Source organism: Mus caroli, unplaced genomic scaffold, assembly GCF_978045245.1.
Source record: "Mus caroli unplaced genomic scaffold, Mus_caroli_1 scaffold_11, whole genome shotgun sequence".
NCBI lineage: Eukaryota > Metazoa > Chordata > Mammalia > Rodentia > Muridae > Mus > Mus caroli.
Genome location: NW_028227266.1, coordinates 39,230,953 through 39,250,787, shown reverse-complemented (window position 1 = coordinate 39,250,787; position 19,835 = coordinate 39,230,953). Strand labels below are relative to the sequence as shown.

The window sequence follows — 19,835 nt, the reverse complement described above, 5'->3', positions numbered from 1 at the left end:
TGGCCTGTCAGGATAGCCACAGTTAAACTCAGCCTTTCGTGCACACTGCAGCCTGCCTTGCATTTCTTCAAGAAGTTTGTTTATATATATATATATATATATATATAGAGAGAGAGAGAGAGAGAGAGAGATATTTCAAACTGTCTCTTTACAGAAGAAAGACGAGGTGGCTCAGTCTGAGATCCTTTGATACCAGCTCTGAGAGGAGAAAGAAAGGATGCACAAGCCGCTCACCAGGCCAGATGTTCACGTTCGTAAGATCTCAGGCTTGAGACTTAGCTGATTTCCTAGAGAACCCAAAAGATTTTCACACACTCACATTAACAACCGGACTGTTATCATTACTTGGAAAAGGAAGAAACAAGTTTGTATCAACCAGCAATCACCCACCCACATCATGTGGTATTAATTGAATATCTTCTGAATAAAGCATGATCTCTGCATGTAGATACAGTCACCTTTGACTTAAAATCATTTTAGAACAGAAAGGCTGAATATTTAGCAAATTCTGAAAATAGTAAAGAGTCTTAGACTCCAACCAGAGTAGGGGAAAAATAGCCAGAAAAGGAGAAAAAGGAGAAAAACTTAGACTATGTATATGTATATGTGTATATGTATATATATGAGTATATATACATATATGTTATATATGAGTATATTTTTTTTACTTATATATAACCTTGGAAGTAAATTATAGTTAGCCACTTGGAGTCAAATGATTTTTCTAAGTTAAAACTTAAGCCTATAAAGTGCATGAAAATGTTTGGTAGCTAAATTATTTGCATAAAAAGTTAGCATTTAATCCATCTTGTGGATCACTGTATATGGAATCATTGGTCTTATTTGTAGAGATAAAAGCTGTATAAAGTCAGAGGCAAGTTGAAAAGCCCAACCCTCTCATGTTCTGTCAAATACACATTTGAAGTAACTTCTAGGAATTTCATTTGGGGGTGTGGCTCTGTAACCTTTGATTACTTTGGGAGCTATCAGGAGTTGACCTGTTCACAGAAGAACACACATAAAGACCACCCAAAACAGCAGCTAAGGTTAAGGCACAAAACAATAGAAATTAAGACAGATACCTACACAAACAATGGTCATTTGTGTGTGTGTGTGTGTGTGTGTGTGTGTGTGTGTGTGTGTAAGAGAGAGACAGAGAGAGAGAGACAGAGACAGAGAGACAGAGACAGAGACAGAGACAGGACAGAGAGACAGAGTTCATTAAGTTACCACAGAAATTCCACATGCAAATTTAGATGATCCAAAAGGACAAATACAGACAGCCTCAGGCTGAACTGATTTCAGAACAGAACATACATAAGAGTTCTGGCCTTCCCTAAAATTCCCACATAGGTTTGCACGGAACCAATAAAGGAGTAAGCAGAAGCGTGACAGATGAGGAGGCCCTTTCTCACCATTTTAAAGACTAAAAAGAAACAGCACACAACAGGGATTGTAACAGAAGGAACTGCCTTGGGCAGGGAGGCTGAGGCGGTCTCCACAGCATCCCCTCCATCTCCCACCAGAATCCTCCAGTCTCGCTCGATTTTCTGATTCTGGGGACAGCACTGCTGAGCTGTTTATTAAAACAGCTCACAATGAAAACATTCCATTCCTCTATTCTATGAACCCCTGTAATTTTCTCCCTCCTCCTGGACAGAGGCCACTAGGACAGGAAAGCCCCAGGGAGAAAAAATTAAAAGGAAAAGCAGTGAAAGCGAAGAAGACAATAGACAGGCCCCAGCTCTGACAATGCTGTCCCTCGGCCCCCTTTCCAGGCCTGCTGTGACACTGGCATTCAAGAGCAAGGGTGGCTGCCATCTGATGCATGGACAATGAGCTGAGAAACACAAGGCAGAGAGGGGAAGGAAACCAGATGGATTCTGAGCTAAGATGCAGGGCTCTCACCTTGTCCAGGTTATAATCATTATTATTATTATTTTGCAAATAGTCTGGATGGAGGCGTCCCGCAGAGAAGGAAAAAACAAGGGTGTCTTGAATTGTTGGATGGCTCTGAAGCTTCCAGCATCTGCAGATACATTTTAGAAGTTTGCAGGGTGATTCTCTCTCTCTCTCTCTCTCTCTCTCTCTCTCTCTCTCTCTCTCTCTCTCTCTCTCTCTCTCTCTCTCTCCTGTTTTATGCCCCATCACCTCCACCACACTTCCGTTGGTACGGAGACCACCTGCCCGTGTAAGTGAGCCTGTGTGTTCCTTAGTATTTGCATCAACACACACATCTGTATGCGCGTCTGACCTGAGGAGCCTATCACCGTGACTACAAATATCAATTAGTCAGCACTAGCTGAGACTTTCAACACCTCTGAAGGGACAAAGCTGGAAAGACAAGCATACGTTCCAGCGGCTGCATCGCACAGCTCACGGGATGTACACAGTGGTGCCTCTCTGGTTTGCCTTTTACCTACCCCTCAAATCTATGTCCTATTCTGGCTATGAACAGACCCAGGCAAGTAATTAGCTATAGCACATCCATAAACACATGTGGTTCCTGGGCATGGTTGGAAATAAGATACGTTGAACTGAACTAAAACCAAAAATGCTTCTCTTTACAGCGTATTTGATCCTTTCTCCATTTTAACCAGCTGTTACGGGGAGCTAAAAGTAACTGTTCTTTGTCTCAGTGGCTCCTAAGAAAGAGGCAAGGGAGACTGAGCAGAGAAGAAAAGCAAAAGAAAATGTTCAGCTGCAGAAAAGCATCCGGGGAGGCTCATTCTTCTCCACAGAGGAAAACACTTCAAGATTTACAGGCAGTCTGGATTTTGGCTAACATTGGGTGTGTTTGTTTGAGGGGGAGGGGTGTGTGTGTGTGTGTGTGTGTGTGTGTGTGTGTTGCGGTGTTTGGTTGCTCATGGAGGATAACAGCTTATGTTGGACATGTCTGTATTGGTTAGTACTGAAATGCATTCTGAGCTTACTCACCGTCTGAAATAAAATAAATAAATTTTTTTTATTTCGTTTCACAGAAACCTCCGCGTAACCTTTAGAAAAACAATGCACTGCCGTCGGTGGCCAAGGACACAGAAATACTGCTACTCTGAAAATGCATGTGTGTGTGTGTGTGTGTGTGTGTGTGTGTGAGAGAGAGAGAGAGAGAGAGAGAGAGAGAGAGAGAGAGAGAGAGAGAGAGACTAGGTAACAATTGCTCTCCCTCACTTTCCGATTTCCAGAGGAATGGTGTGCTCTGGAGCCCTTCATATGTGTGCTTTGTGCCTCTCCTTTCTCCTACATGGGAAATGGGATTTCTTTCATTAGTGCCTCTTGTTAGAATTAAAATCATTTTAAATGAGACACAAAGTATCTTGACGCTCTCTGACTCTGTAAAGGAGACAGTCGTCTCACCTGGAGACCCCCTTTTCTCAGCCAAGCTGGAGCAGGAGCACAGGCTGTCCTCTGGGATCTTTCTCATCTCCCTTTTGAGATTATTATTATGAAGAGCCATTTCTGTGTCCTCTCTTCTCGGGTACAATAGCTCAACAACCGTTTCAGTGTGTGAGGTAGCCCCAGAAGCTAAGACATTTGGAGCTGACATTCAAAAGAGAGACCCCAAAACAACAAATCATTAAAAAACAAAACAAAACAAAAAACCTGTTTACAGAGACAGGGAATGCGAGTCTAGCAAAGCTTTCCTAATGAGAGGAAGTGTTACAAATCTTGAGAGAGATTCAAATCAGAATAGATCGAGGATAGAGAGGGGCTAAGAAAACCCCTCAACCCCTGGGCACTTAGGAAAAAACCTAACAAGGTTGAGGAGAAGAAAGGAAATGTGCAAAATAGCCAGCGAGGTGACCCACCGTCCTGCGTGCGCCTTGACTCTTGCCGAGGGGAGTAACAGCCACAGCAGTGACATCGGAGTTCTAGCGGGTCAGGTGCCACCTCTGCCCAGCGCTCTCGCCCTCCCCGGCAGGATAGAAAACCATGCTCGAGACAGAGAAGGAGCAAACAGGCTCCACCGCCAAGTCACGGACCCCCATCAGCACCGGCTGGTCTCTGAAAGCCTTGGATCAAGGGTCCCATTCAAAGGCAACGAGGAAGCAGACAGTGGCAAATCAGACCCTGGCGGGCCTTCTGGAATAATTTAACTCCTCGCTCCAGCATTTAGATGGGGATAGCAAGAAACACAGGCGAGAGCTCCTTCACACCGAGGCGCGAGCATATGCCTGCATCTCGGTGGATGTATTTTTAGACACGCTGTCATGGGCAAGGCAGCCTGCGACAGCTTTTGCTTCCCAATGTGGGTGCCGCCTTCTCTGCAGCCTGAAAGCAGCTGAGAGAGCCCAGGGTAGCCATACACATCTCTCAGCAAGCCAAAGGTCAGGCAGGAGGAGAGCACACCCACCCCCAACCATAAGCCATTGTCCCTGTGCTCAGAAAGCAGTCGAAACATTTTCAAGATGTGTTCTAGAAGGAGGGTCATGCGCTGTGGCCGTGTGTGCACTTCCTGTCTTTGCAGGCTGAAGGCATTAGCAGGATTCAGACACACCTTGGGGAAGAAAATTCTAGCATAGGCCCGCCCAGAAGAGTAAAAACATTAGGCTGGACATGTGTTATTAATAACACATACTAAACTTTTCAATGCATCCAAACCATATTATTCTAGAAAAAAAATAAGAGATGAGTGACCCTTTGTGGTAGATTTAAATGTGCTGTGAAAATCTGGGTATCTAGCCTGAAATTTTTAAATAATAAACTCTCATCTCATTAAAATGTAATAAACTACTACACAAATACCTGGGCATTACTTTGTGAACCAAAGCAACCAAGTCTGGTGTGTTCTAATCTGATCTGGAGATTTTTGCCCCCAATGACATATTTTAGGAGACCCCCTTAAATTTTTCATATTAACGTACTTATGAAATATGTATGCAGACATACCTGATATATGTAAAAATTCTCAAGTTAATTTGAATTTATGGGAGAAATCTATGGGAAGAGTAGGTTAAGCAATCAAAATAGCAAGATAACCATAAACAAAATCTCTAACTACATACCAGTCTCTCTGGGGTTTCATATATTCTGAGAATGGGGAGTGGAAATAAGCCAAAGCAACCTTGTAATATGCAACGTTGTAAATAAAACTGCTTAAGACATGAGCAAAATGTCTGCCTTCCACATTGGGGAGTCTCTCTTTTCCTCTCTGCCATATGTAGGTAATCTATGAAAGAGAGCTGTCCAAAATGGGTTAACCCCCAACTCCTAGAAAGCCCACAGACCCACACTCTGAGTTCTCATCTTCCTTTAAGGGCAGAGACAGTGTACGGTTTCACATTGTAAATCTCACAAGGCCTGAATAAAGCTCTCACAAGAACTGACAAAGAAAGAATAATTCACGTCAGACCAAAAGGCTCCTTTCAGACAGATCTGGACCCAAAGGCAGGGAGAATCCAGAGTTCAACTCCCCATCACACTTCCCGAGTCTTTCAATTAATGGCACTGCAATCAGATCGATAGAATGTAATAAGAAAAGAGCTCTGCATTTTCTGCAGCTATTAATTCGCTGACTAACTTCAGCAGTAAAACGTGACTGGAAAGGAAAACCACTTAGGAAGATGGATTCTCTAAGCATGCCAGGCAACCATTCCCCGGCCCAAAAATGAGCCCTGTAGCTTTCTTTGCCCTTCCAGCCTCTGTTGTGAGGATCGAGCAAGTGAGGAGATGGTGCTATCAAGGCTGAGCCTTGCCTTCCTGTCACAAGACACTGCAATATTCTAACTCCACGGATCTGAAAGAATGCGTCTTTGCTCAGGATTTTGGTGCAAATAATCCTGATGTGCTGGTTGCAGCATGGGCTGGTTGGGGAGGGGCAGCCATTGTTCTCTGCCCAGGAAGGCAGTCCTGAGCCACCAAAACCCTGATCTTGGTTTTTAGTGACAGTCTGCACAGAGGAAAGGCTAGAGCAATGACAGACTAGCAAAGATATTCTCTGAGCTCTACCACAAACCAGATTATCACAGTTAAGGACATGCCAGGGCAATACTGCCTGCCTAAACAATTTTGTCACCAGAGACGGGCCTGAGAGCAAAGCTGGTGTTCCCTGTGGCAGGGCACAGAAGGGCTGGTCTAAAGTGCTCCTTGCCCTGCCTTTCTGGAGCTTGAAAAATATTCAAAATATTCAGAAATTCACGAAAAGCACAAGAACCAGCACCCTAAATGTCAATTCAACACCAGGTAGTCAGCCCTAAAGGCATAGACACACAAGCAATGCCAAAGGGACTCAGCAGATTGTTTGTATTTATGTGTTTATGTGAATGAGTGCTCACACTGGTAATAATATTAAGAAAAAGAGGGTATGGATCTGAGAGAGACTGAGGGCAGTGTGGCAGGAGTTGAAGAGAGAAGAGGGAAGGAGAAATTATGTAATTGCATTTAATTATTAAAAATGATATACCTTTTAAAAGGGGAGGGGAGTGTAGTCTAACTTTAAGTGTTAGATGAGATAGCATGCATAGAAAAGTCTATAAACTGTTCACCCCTATAACTGATCTTATTATCTTTGACACAAACTGGTACACTTTTTAAAATAGAGCATGAAATTCAGTGGGAGTGGATGCTGTGACCCAGGTCTAGTGGCATATTTCAAAGCCATAAAGCAACAGCAGCCATTTCTACTGGTAAATATGGGACTGCTAAATCCATTTTCCTAGTGGTCCCAATCTTAGTACTACTGATGTCTTCCGAGGGTAGAAAACCCTAAAAACCTAAAATACTAAGACGAGATTGCAAGAAATGTAACAAAGTGTTACCTATGTTCCCAGAGGAAAGGAGCTGCTCAGTATGTTTTTCATCTCTCAGTAAATAGTTAACATAAGTTACTTAGGTGGCTTCTGTAGGGAAAACATTTTTTGCAGTCTAAAAATCTTAGAGTCTAAAGAAGACAAATTCTAAATCTGGAGATGATTATAACGATGAATTGTTAAGTGGGGAAATGGGACGAGTTTCCTGACAATGTTTTACAGTAAGCCAGGTCAGACATCTGCAGTATGAAAAGTGTTCTTCTTCTCTTTTGCAAATCTATTCATGTGGTGTGTGTGTGCGTTCACTTGTGCGGACGCATACATATATGCATGTCAGTGCATGTTCACATGAGATGAGTGGGGATGGAGGAGCAAGCTTGACAGTGGGTATCTTTCTAGATTGTTCTCCATCTTCTACAGGGAGGTAGGGTCTCCCACAGGTCCTTGAGCTCACTGATTTGGCTGACAAGCTATCCAGCTACCCAGGCTTGACTCTACCTTCTGCATCCTGGGAGTACCAGCAGATTCCCACGTCCACTCAGCTTTCACATAGATATTGGGCATGCAAACTACAGCCACATGTAAAAGACCAGCACTTTACCCATTGAACCATCTCTGCAATGCCAGAAGCAGTTTAAAAAAAAAAAAAAACATTCTTTCGTTACTTAGTCATGATAATCCTTAACTAATGATAAGAGACAAAGGATTTGAGAGCTTCAAAGAACTGCTACAGAATGTCAAGCTTTATTAAGACATCAAGCTCAGGGGCCACAGAGATGGCTCAGTAGTTAAGAGTGTATACTGCTCTTCCAGGGGATCCCATTTCAGTTCCCAGTGCCTACATTAGCCTATAACTCCAGCTCCAGTAGGAGCAGAGGCCTCTCATCTCTGCAGGCATCTGCACCCTTACACATAATCCCACAAACATAGAAATGATTTTAAATAAACATTTCTTAAAAGACATCAAGTTAATAAACTTGATATGGTTGGTAGACTATTTAGGTACTTGTAGAAACCACAAATAACCTATTTCTGTAGGTATGGTAAACAAAAGATTATATCTGCAGTCTTTAGGGGAGAAAGTGATACAGTTGCAATATCAAGAATACCTACTCTGTGCCAGGTAATCTAGAGAGTGCAAAGAGTTTCATTTTAAAACCCGGTTAATCCTCGTGGTGCCCTCAAGCCTTATGTGATAGTTACCACCAGGGTTTGGCAAAGGAAAAAGTGAAACACAGAGGGATCAAGTGACTTGCTCTAGGACCCAAAGCCAGTTCATAACAGTCATACCCGGACAAATTGGTACCAGAATCCATGTTCCTTTTAAATCCTTAGATCTCCATCAGCTGAACTTCAGAATAAAACAGAACCAAATGCTTAATGGGCAAATTGTGAGAGAAAAAAACTCACTGGCTGAGTAAACTTACAATCAGAAACAAACAGATGGGCGGGGGTTGGGGAGAGACTTCATTCATCTGCCAAAGAAACTTCATTCATTCATGGAGGGAGCACCATTCTGCCACAGAGACTTCATTCATTCACAGATAGAGCACAGCTCTGCCACAGAGAATTCATTCATTCACAGATAGAGCACAGCTCTGTCACAGAGACTTCATTCATTCAGAGAAAGAGCACAGCTCTGCCATAGAGACTTCATTCATTCACAGATCCACAGAGAGTAAGTCCCTACCCCAGGAAAGCTTCAAGGCCAATCTCAACACAGGAAGCAGAAGTTCTGCTGGGAAAATTAGAATTGAAATCAGAATTTTTTTTTTCATTAAAATAGCTTTTAAGACAGTAGGATGACAATATAAGATTGCCGGAGAACACATCTCAATCATATTTACATCTACTTTCATGATAAGTAGTCTCCTCGTTTCTGTCTATGGATAGCCAGGTAGAGTGGCTCACACTTGTAATCCTAGCACTCCAAGGCAGTTGAGAGGATCACAGCACGACCAAGGCCAGCCTGACAACATAGGAAGTTCCAGCATACTCTAGACTATATGACAAGACTTGTCTCCAGAAAACAGTGAGGCTCCTAGGGATGGTTTACAGGCCCTGTCGCCTTTGGAGCCCTCCAGGACTCTCTGCCCAGATACTGGAGACACATACAACTTTCAGCACCACAGTTCACACTAGCCCAGGTACTACAAGAGGAAGGAAGGCACTGCCCTTCTCCACTCTGCACCAATATTTTAAGGAAACTAAAGGAAATTCAGAAATAATGCAAGTAATACAGGTGCTCACACTTTAGTAATGCCAGTTACCTTTATGAGTATAAGAACAAAGATTTACTACCAAAATTGAGGCGGAAAGTTACAAAAGCCACATAGATGACAATTCAAATCACCTTTGATAGCTGCAGATAGCTGCATGAGAGTTGATGAATCTCTTTCTCATCTTCTACAGATGCAGACATTTAGCCATGTGCTGGCTAGTTTGTTTTGTCAGTTTGACACAAGCTAGAGACATCTGAAAGCAGGTAACCACAATTGAGAAAAGGCCTTCCTAAGATCCAGATATAATGATTGATTGGGGAGGGCCTAGTCCACTGTGGGTGGTGTCACCTCTGGGCTGGTGGTCCTGGGTTCTATAAGAAAGCAGACTGAGCAAGCCATAGGAGCAAGCCAGTAAGCAGCACCCCTCCCTGACCTCTGCATCCACAGCCCTGCTTGGGTTCTTGTCCTACTTCCTTCAATGATGAACAGTGATATGAAATTGTAAGTTCAATGAGCCCTTTCCTACCCAACTTGCTTTTTGGCTATGGTGTTTCCTCGAAGAATTAGAAACCCTAACTAAGACAATCCACATAGCTATATGAATTTTTACAATGTATGAATCACAATAGCTACAGTTTTTCTTCCTACCCTGTCACCTGACACCTAAGCAAAGTTCAAATGCACATTACAAGCTGTAGAGCATTCTACTTGATAAATATAACTTATTTAGTCATTCTACCAATACTGGACATTTAAACTGCTTCCATATTTTAGATTATATATAAGATAATATTTTTTACTTAAGCACCTGACATCTTTCATGGAGATGAGAAATGGGTTATTAAATCAAAATACTTGCAGCACATGTGTGTCTATGTGTGTGCTTGTGTCTGTGTGTGTGTCTGTGTATGTTTCTCTGTGTGTGAGAGTGTGGGTACATGTGTCTGTGTGTGTGTTTGTGTGTGTACTTGTGTGTGTGTCTATGTCTGTGCATGTGTCTGTGTGTGTTTGTACCTGTGTGTGTGCACATGTGTCTGTGTCTGTGTGTGCTTGTGTGTGTTTGTGCATGTGTGTGTGCACATGTGTCTATGTGTGTGTATGTACATGTGTGTGTTTACTAAATAGAGTATTCTAGAAAGCATGGTCTGTCTATGTAGCTATTGGATTTCTTGGCAGTTCCAGTGCTCTTGAGCTACGTTTATTTTAATTTCTGTGACCTATTAGCACAGGTGAGTGGTGAACGAGCATGCCCTGACTGGCATTTCAAGCATCCAGGGAGCCTTTCTTCTGACTTTACAACTTACTCATTCCTTTTTTTTCTGTTTTCCATGTTGCATAAGTATTGTTTTTCTTATTGATATGTAAGACACACCTATGTGTTTATGTATAGTTTTAGCTATAGTCTCTGACAATCATCACAAATACATCTTTCTTCTTAAAGGCTGTGAGTGTGGGGTACGTATATACGTGGAAATGTGGGCCTGTATATGTGTGGGTTCATGTATATGTGTGTGGAGGACAGGGGTTGATACAAGGTGTCTTTCTTGATGGATTTCTACCTAATAAGACTGTCTTGAGACAGTCTCTCAGCGCACCCAGAGCTCTCAAACTTAGCTGGCCAGTGAGCTCCCAGGATCTGTCTGAATCCGTCCCAGGCCCCTGGTGTTACAGATGTGACCATGGAGCACAGTTTCTCAATATGAGTGGTGGGGATCTTCTAGTGTCAACAGTTGCCACGTGGGCACCTGAGCCCTCTCCCCAGGACCACAAATGTATTTCCCCGTCCACATTAATTACTGCAAATACAATAGTGTCATGTAGATCCCCAAACCTATATGAGTCCCACATATTCCAATCCGATTCCATATTTAACTTCTCTAGGGGGGGAAAAAAACTTAAAGACATTTTCTGTTTTTCAATATCACTAAGACTGGAAGTTTCTATGATCAAAGTCATAGGCAAGCATTTCCCGTTTCTAAGGTTTATACAGTGGTTTTAAGGATTTCAGGGGTGATCAGAGTGAGGAAGAAGTTTGCCAGGTCTTACAGGATAGACCAGGCTGGGAAGGGTCTGAAATTGAATTCAGAGGGGTTGAGCTTAAGACAAAACAATGCTCCTCAAGGAAGCCAGGAAAGTCAGGAGTCACGAGAGCTAAGCAAAGACCTTGTAGGGCCCAAATACTGACAAGAGCATTTAGGAATTTGAGTTTGAAAAGATCAGGCCCCACTTGAGCTAATCTCTACAGAATGGACAACAGGAGCTGAAGCACCCCACAAGGAGAAAGGCTGAAAATATGGAGAGAGAGGAGTGGAACTTGGGTCCCGTCTTCTACCTGGCATGTGGGCACTAGGTCAAGACTGGGGAACATGAACACACTTGGGCATCTCGTCTGCAAAAGCTGTTTCAAGTTCTATTTCCCTAACACAGGGAGCTCTGGCTGTCATGGGAATGGGCTGTCTTGCACAGTTGGAAATACCCCCATTCTTCACTGGCACAAAAGTGGAATTCAGACTGAAGTTAGGCAGAGAAGAATGCACTCTCGCCCTTGGCAGGAATCAGTTCAAACAGAAAGAATGAAAACTGAAGCCACAGGTTCACTGTAATCACGCAAGCGGGTACATTAGGCTGCAGCAATGCTACCACCCTGCACTGTATCACTGGAATGATGGACGCATATGAGGAACAATGGAGAGTGGCTGAGAGCAATAGGAGCACACTGGTGGATGCTTGAGTTTAAAGGTGCCTCTGTGATCTTCAGGACATTTCCTGGATGGCATCTGCTGTAATGTGGGTGTAGTAACTGCATTCACCTCATAGGATTGCTGCAGTAACTTAGATGTTTATGGACTATGCAGAGAGCCTGGGATATTAGTAAGACTCAAACAAATCTCTCTGGACTAGAAGGCAGAACAGAGAGCCTAAACTTGAGGCTCAGATCTCAGGTCTACCGTTTGTTAATCCTATTACTTTATTCTCTATTAAATCTTGATATGGTGATAACCATTGCACAAAACTGCTGGAAACAGCAAATGTAATAACTCTGGAACTGGGAGCAGGGCCCATCTTTGCAGAGGCTGGTTGTGTTGTTGCTCTTACTTTTGTGCCTAAAATATCAAACGAAAATCTCTAGGTCAAAAGTCAGTAAGAGAGGCTGGGAGATGACTCAGTCAGTAAAGTGCTTGCTGTGCAAGCAGGAAGACCTGAGCTTAGATCCCTAGCATCCACATAAACATATTATTAAGGCACAGAAATGCATGCCTGCAATCCCAGCACTGGAAAGGTGGATACAGGTAGATCCCTGGAGCTCTTTTGGACAGCCAGGCTACATGGGGTCCATGAGTTTCAGGTACAGTAAGATACTGAGAAAGGAACCTGATATTAACCTCCAGACTCCACATTTGTGGGTACACACATGCACATGTACCCACGTTCCCACATGCACAGGCACACAGTTGTTCACACATGTCCATACACAAAGTCAGTGAGAAACTGAAAGCATGAAACAAGGAGGAATTCTCTCCTGAGTTATGTGTTGTAACTGAAGTTGCCTTTCTGAGCTGCTCTCCTCTCCCTATTGGAATCCCACAGTGCAACAGCATAGGCTCCTGGGGCAATGCTGGAGGCATCCCTTGTGGAATCACAGACAAGCCATGCCTCTGACACAACCAGGTTAACAGTTCCAAGGTGCTCTGGATTCCCTCAAAGAGCACAGATGCCTTTCCTCAGGAAGGTGACAGCAGGCACTCTCTTTTTCTCCCCCCCCCCCCGTCTTCTTCTTCTTCTTCTTCTTCTTCTTCTTCTTCTTCTTCTTCTTCTTCTTCTTCTTCTTCTTCTTCTTCTTCTTCTTCTTCTTCTTCTTCTTCTTCTTCTTCTTCTTCTTCTTCTTTCTCTCTCTGGAATTGAGTGGGTGATTTCTGTAATTCCATCTGTGAGGAAGATACAAGGTGTCCTTATTCCCTGACCATCATCTCTACTCACTCCTGATTTTATTATGCAATTCTTTCATACCTGCATCTTTTTCTTTTAATATCTAGGCTTGTTGTCTGTGCCCAACTAACTAGGTTCTCCTCGACTAACACAGTTCACATTCAAGAGAGAAAGTCAAACAGTTATATAATCACACTAGTAAATAAAGACTCACAAGTTGGGATGTGAATATCATAAAGAGCAATACTGGCTGATGTATCTGTGATAGAAGACAGAAGACCGTGACAGAGTTTAAAGGGACACACAGACAATATTCAAGAAGAAACACCAGCTTTGACTACAAACTCTTAGTGAATATGTTTGGAGGAGACCGCTGAGACTTCCCACCAGAAGATGCTCTCTGTGCTGGGTACCAAAGCTCACCAGCTCGTCACTATGGAAACAAAGTCAAGCATTGGTCTCAATCTGCCCAGCAAAATGAAGGAAGGCAAAATGAGAAGTTGATATCCTTTTTCACGGGTTAATACCTTCCACAGCACCCACTGTGTGTCTCTTAGAAAGGATACTATTTGGAGGAAAACAGAACAGAGCCCAGCCAAGCTGGCCATATGAAGCAGTGGTGGTTGGAAGAGGTGGGAAAGGACGGAGCTTATGGGTAAGAAGGTGGGGGAATATGGTTCCTAGTATTTGGAAGAGTGAAGCCTCTGGGGAAGTGAATGAATGAAACCTAAAATTCACACGTTATCTACACATAGTGAAGATACCTCCCCCCCCCAAAAAGAACTCTTTTCTTTCTACCAGTCTAAATCCAAGACATTCCTCAAGAGCCAACTCAAGACTGGCTAGGTTCCATGACACATCACCGTATCCCAGAGCACACCACCTCCCCTGCAGCATCACACTTCCACAGCACCAGGATGCATTGTTCTCCAGTCACTAGTGAATTATTTCCTTGCTCATTCAATAAGATGATAGACTTCTCAAAGACTAAGTACGTTCCTTTCCTTCCTTTGTATTCCCCAGTGCTCAGCTTACATTGTGCTCACTCAAGGCACTTAACATATCAATGCCTATGGGATAAATGAAGGGTTTAATTAATCTGTATGTTGGTAGGATTTCAGTAAGTCCAAAAGAGATGAAAAGGAAAGGAAGTTCTCTGCATATCACAAAATTGAACCGTCCCTGACTAAGACATCCATAGGACCACTTTTAATCCTGTATATTAGTTCTTATTTAATCAGAGGGCTTGGGGTCCTACATCTGGAGTTTTTATCTGTCTAGGGTAATTGAAGGGCACCCTGCAGATAGTGGTATAAGAAAGTCTAGAGGTACCTTTAAAAGCCCTTTCCATTTCTAATTCTAACTCTCTAGGTTCTGATTTATCACCACCATCTCAACCCAGAAAGATCATAGGAACCCTCCCCCAAGCCATCTCCTTGAAAGAATTAGGCCCCACACCTACCAGATCCCTCAATTCTGTTGGAACCCAACTCACCTATCAGATCAAAGTATATTCTTGAGTGCCAGCAAAGTGCAGTCATTGGTTTGGTGCCACAGATGCTGGGTTGCTATGCAAGAGTTAGGAGGAGAGCTTGTCAGGAAGGAAGGAAAGAAGGAAGGAAAGGAGGGAGGGAGGGAGGGAGGGAGGGAGGGAGGGAGGGAGGGAGGGAGGGAGGGAGGGAGGGAGGGAAAGTGGGAGGGATAGAGAGACTCTATCCAGCATTCACTGCTGTATTACTTCCTTCTGTCTTACTGGAGGACAGAATGAGACAATCTTTTCATAACACTGAAGAGATGAAGTAGATTTGCATAGCCTTATTGTTATTCTTATTTAGGAGCTTCATTGTCTTTAATCCCAGCTAGGTTTAAAGGGCGCCTTTCTATTTACCTCTAACAAGCTTTAATAAAATAAAATAAAAAAATATACAGAAGCATAAAACTTGACTCTCTGGAGGCACCATTAGTCCATTAAGTCTGATGTCATTGCCTCAGCAGGCATTGAAACAAAAAGCCAGACACCCCCTAAGCCTGTCATCTTACTCGGCCCAGCAGTGGCCAGGCCAATGCACAGGAAGGTCTGGGCCCCTGCACAGAAAGCATCCATCATTCCCTGGACTCGTCCCGACACAAAAGGCTTGGTTTTCTCCAGTTCGGCAGCATGGTATGCCCTCTTGCAGACCCCTGTCACACTCCATGACCTCCTCAGTTGGTGTGGCCTTTGTTTCCTTTGCTCATTTCAAAAATGACTCAGCTGGCACTGCATGGAACCTCAGCCGTGTTTCCATTTTCAAAGCAGCCACTCCCTTGAAAGTCTCCGCCAAGCTCTTAATAGGCAGGTGCCAAACGGTAAAGTTGTAAGAACGAGTTGTTTTATGCATATCATCTACTTGTAGCAAGAACAAAAGCAATGGCAACTGCATTTCCAAAAGTAGGTTCTATTAGGATACCATTTTGGGGTCCTTGGGTTTGTTTGCGGGGTGTTGTGTTTTGTTTTTTAAGGACTTTGCACTTTTCTCAGTCTGCCCAGCCCCCTCAAATCTATAGTCCCAGTTGGAGCTTGGAGAAATCAATTCACAACTGAAGGGAAAAGGTATCTAGAGACACAGATTTCCTCTCGACAGCAGCAACTGGCAGCATAAATCACAGGAAGCCGTGGGAAGGGGCAGGGAAAGCTGCTGTAAGTATCACAGTGGGCTTTGCATTCAGTTAGGAATAATGACCCCTGATTAATTTTAGCTTCATTATTCATTGGTGAAGATGCTTTTAAATTCACAAGGAAGATTTCAAAATATCTTATTATTGTTTGTTTTTTAAACCAGGGAAACAGGCTCACTTATCTCTTTCTATTGATCCACTAGCATCCATAAGCATTACCCCCAGCATAACCATCCATCTGGTCAACCTTCAATTTTTCTCCTCCTCATACCAATTCTGCTTTAACTTGCTCTGCGGACTATGAATGATCTTGAATTTCTCTGCTTATATGTTTATGTTTCATGTTCCAGAGGCAGACAATAGATGTGGTGTAGGCCATTACTCATGAGTAGCTTCAAGGGTAATGTGAGGAGTGCCCCATCTCCTGACCCCTCTTAGCATAAGAATTGATGGTAAAATTCTGAACTGAAAGAAAGTTCTTCTGAGAAACAGACTACTTTACTCTGGAGAGTAGGAAAAAAATCTTGGGGAGGGATTCTAGTAAAATAAGTAAAATAAAATATTTCACACAAAGGAGTCCACTGACTATAATTAACAACTCACCAAATCCTTGAACTAACAAACTAGAGGTCTTTTTGCACATACCCCAGCATAACCCTTTGCCCTGCTCTGACTTGATTTGATTCAGCTGCAGTGAAGTGGTGGCGTGGCAGAGGTATGGAAAGAGAAGAAACCCACAACACCCAGGAGCTATCACATCACAGCCTACTTACTCCAGAGTTGCCTGTAAGAGAAGTTTGCCACCCAGAGAGGTGCCTAGAACTATGACTCCCAGGGCTTCTTTTGTAGGTTACCTTTCAGTGTTAAGTCCACTGGATCCCGAAGACACGGGTACAAACCAAACGACTTCCTCTACCCATTCTCCTGGGCCACTGCCAGTGGTTTCCATAGCTGAAGCTTCACCCTTTGTCCATCCCACTAATATTTCTCCTTTCATGTTCACCATTGTCATCCTACATCTGACTCTGAGACCCCCCAAGGAAAATACTTCCTAATACTTCCTGGACTTCTCCTAGTTCCTGGGGGAAAATTAAAAACAACAAGGCTGAATAAGAGAATTTAATACTGATGTTGATTTACTCCCTTCACACACACACACACACACACCACACACACACACACACACACACACACACACACACACAGAGTTCAGCCTTACTTGACTGTCCACAGAATTAGAAAACTAGAAACCCGAGAGTCACCTAAATAACATTCCATCCCCAACAACTAGTCTCCCAAACATGCCACACCAGTTCACCTTGCTTTCCTTGTGCCTGTAATGCAGTCTCAGCACGTAGCCTCTGTTACTCTTGTCTAGATGGTAGTGACATATAACGTTTCAGTATTTTAGTATTCTGATGCATTCTTCAGTACTTCTCTACACGAACAAGAATGTTCTCTTAAAAAGAGAGAAACATGCTACTTTTGCTGTTCAAAACCATGCAGTATTTCTTTCTCACTTTCAAAAGAAATATCCAATCCTTTAGAAAGGGACACAGACCCCTTGAGTCTACCCCTGTGCACTTCTTGAACTCAACTTCTGCCAAAGCCTGGGACTCTTGTGGGCTCCAACTGTTTAGAGATATTAGCAATCTATGAACATGCCATTTTTTCTAGCAGTTCCTTCCTTCCTGTGCGTTCCTCCATTCCTCTGACCTTTTCATTGTGTTTTGTTTTGTTTTGTTTTGTTTTGTTTTGTTTTGTTTTGTTTTGTTTTGTAGCAGGGCCTCGCTATGTATCACAAGCTACCCTTAAACCTCAGTCTTCCTCTGTCTCCCGAATGCTGACATTACAGGGGTGAGCATCAGTCCTCTGATGCTTTGTCTAGGCAACACCAATTCTTCAAACAAAATAGCCCAAGGGTGACTTTTCCAAAATCCCTTGGTACTTAGGTTCTTTCTTGCCCTCTGTACACACCAAAACACCCACACTTGTTTTCATTATTCAGTTGGGTTTCATTATTCAGTTGGGTTTCATTATTCAGTTGAAAAATTATCAAGTGCCTGGCACATTGCTTATTTCTCTTACACCTCTGACTTATGCTTTACCTATAAGCAGGCTGAGACAGACACTGTACCACTCTTACCACATATAACACGGCATTCCTGTCCCAATGTGCAGCCCAGGGTAGGTACCTACAGTAACAGGCAAAGAGAGTGTATGGGGGCTGGGGAGTGTGTGGGTGGGCATAGACAGACAGAGTTGAAGCAAGCAGTTCAGTTTTCCCCCAGGAGAAACTTTCCTTTTATTCTCCCTCACATGACCTTGAAACACACATAATACACTAGATAAGCTTTTCTCTTCAAGATAGAACTTCCTAACCCAGGAATATGTGGTTAATAGAGCAGGACACCCCAACAGCCAACAGTGGTCCAGGTTGATCATATGACAGACTCCCCATTACACATGCTATGCATATAGCCTGCTAACATCATATGCATTTCATAGAAAAAGAATTGAACTCAGACCCAGGTGAGCTGACATCACCTTTTACTGCATTATGGAGAGATAGGATATGATTTATAACAAACCTTTGAAAACACAGAGGCCCCACAATGATAGAGAGAAGGGAGATTACCATTTTCACTGACACTCTGTGGTTGAATAAAAATTGACAAAACTGCAAATTTTGTCAGAGGAAGTTCTATCTCAGACACCTGAATTAAAAAGACATAAGTGAACACCCCTTACCTATAATAGAGAGCAATGTCTAAAAAGCTGCATAAATGATCTACAGAATACATCTCAAGCCTCCTGAGTCAACAGTATGTTGCTGGTTGCTCCATCTTGTAGAGAGAATGGAATTCACAGCCCGTGGGGCTGAAAAATCTGAGCATTCAATTCAAAGACTGATAGGCTATGCAGAGGAGACAGTAGCAGGTGGGTCACAAGTTCAAAGCTGACCTGATACTCAAAACATGCTCCTGACAGGCTTGGGATACAGCTAAGTGGCAGAACATTCGTCTAGCATATTCGAAGTCTGGAGTTCAATCCTCAGTGCCACCATCGGGGATGCTGAGGATACCTCACCTTACAGAAGTTTCAAACCATTATATCTGTCCTTATCAAGTAAAACATAGCAAATTTATCCAGGAAACTGGGCTTGATAAGAATCAAGAGGAGGCAAAAGGGATGTAAGAGCCAGAGGCAGGAGAGGGGTGCTGTCTTTAGCACAGCACAGACACTGCATTCATAAATTTGCACAGCTGGGTTGCTACCACAAGATCTGTAGAAGATCAAGCCACTCAAAACTTCAGCTTGTATGAGGGCAGAGCTACAGGGACCAACACCTAACTGAGGAATAATTGACAGTTGGTAGCTACAGAGGGAGAAAGGCGAAGTCTTCTTTGAGAAGTGGCTGTGAATATAGAAAGTTGCCCGTGCTCCAGCAGATGACACCATGCTCCAGTGGATAACCCCATGCTCACGCATGTCTGGGAAGCACCAATTTAACTTTGCAGAAGAGGAGGAGTAAGGAGCTGGCGGGAGGTGGAGGGAGGACAAGACTTACAAGAAGAAAAGTTAGGAGCCAGATGTGTTCAGGGGACATTGGAGGAGATAAATATGATCAAATATGCATTGCATACACATATGAAATTCTCAAAGAATAATTTTTAAATAATAGTATAGGCTATACTAGAAAAAGTAAAATAAACCATAATATTAATAAAAGTTGTTGAAGTAAACAAACACGGGTAGTAACCCTGACCTACTGATGTTTTAAATAACTGACAGTTAATTTTCTGAGTTTGGATTTTTCCCCTCTTAAAATAAACAACATTTCAAATAAAATGAAACAAAGTGACACCTCGCTACCAAGGAATGACATCTCTGCTCCTGTGTCCAGTAAGCGTCATCAGATTCACTGCTATTCATTAAGAGCTGTTGGCATACCAACTTTGGCCAATTTGCCAAACGGCATATAATTTTTGCTTCAATTTTTTTCAGTGATAATAGTTGTTTGATGCAGCTACACATAAAGATGTTAGCACTTTAAGACATAAACTATATTTCTTCCTTCTCCTATTAGGTGCCAAGTCTGCCTTTAGGCAGTTTAGGGTGCCAAAAATATCCTGATAGGTTAGATGTGTCTTTGTGTGTGTGTAAGTACAAGAACATGGAGAAGTGTCATTTAAACGCCACCTTTGATGCCAGATATGACTGATGAATAGGAGCCTAGGTTCTGAACAAACATAATGGGAGAAACTTTGCCAACCACAGA

General features: G+C 43.0%; 1 long non-coding RNA gene across 6 annotated transcripts in view; it reads right to left on the bottom strand.

The window, feature by feature from the left end:
• Positions 1-19,835, bottom strand: part of LOC147001995 (uncharacterized) — a 306,897-nt gene that overhangs the window by 253,621 nt on the left and 33,441 nt on the right. For 5 of the 6 annotated variants that reach the window (XR_015048926.1, XR_015048928.1, XR_015048924.1 and 2 more), the window contains exon 1: positions 3,810-4,192. The exons of the other annotated variant lie outside the window; for it this stretch is intronic. This is a non-coding gene — a long non-coding RNA (uncharacterized LOC147001995). Of the gene's footprint in view, positions 1-3,809; positions 4,193-19,835 lie in introns of those variants that run through there. 6 annotated transcript variants of the gene reach the window in all.